Genomic DNA, 250 nt, shown 5'->3' on the forward strand with positions numbered 1-250 from the left:
AGTGCTGGAGGACCAGGACATACACACATACACTATGGAAAATTTACACTATGAAAACCGGAGTCCCCGGAGGAAACCCATGGGAACACGGGGAGAACATGCAAACTCCACACAGAAATGTCAACTGACCCAGCTGGGGCTCGAATCAGCGACCTTCTTGCTGTAAGGTGATAGCGCTACTCACTGCACCACCGTGCCATCCATTATATTTAGTTCATCTAATATTTATATTTTCATTTATTTTCCTTTT

General features: G+C 44.4%; 1 protein-coding gene across 2 annotated transcripts in view; it reads left to right on the forward strand.

The window, feature by feature from the left end:
- Positions 1 to 250, forward strand: part of tgfbr3 (transforming growth factor, beta receptor III) — a 206811-nt gene that overhangs the window by 191045 nt on the left and 15516 nt on the right. The gene's annotated exons all lie outside the window — the stretch shown is intronic.

Source organism: Danio rerio, chromosome 6 (genome assembly GCF_049306965.1).
Source record: "Danio rerio strain Tuebingen ecotype United States chromosome 6, GRCz12tu, whole genome shotgun sequence".
NCBI lineage: Eukaryota > Metazoa > Chordata > Actinopteri > Cypriniformes > Danionidae > Danio > Danio rerio.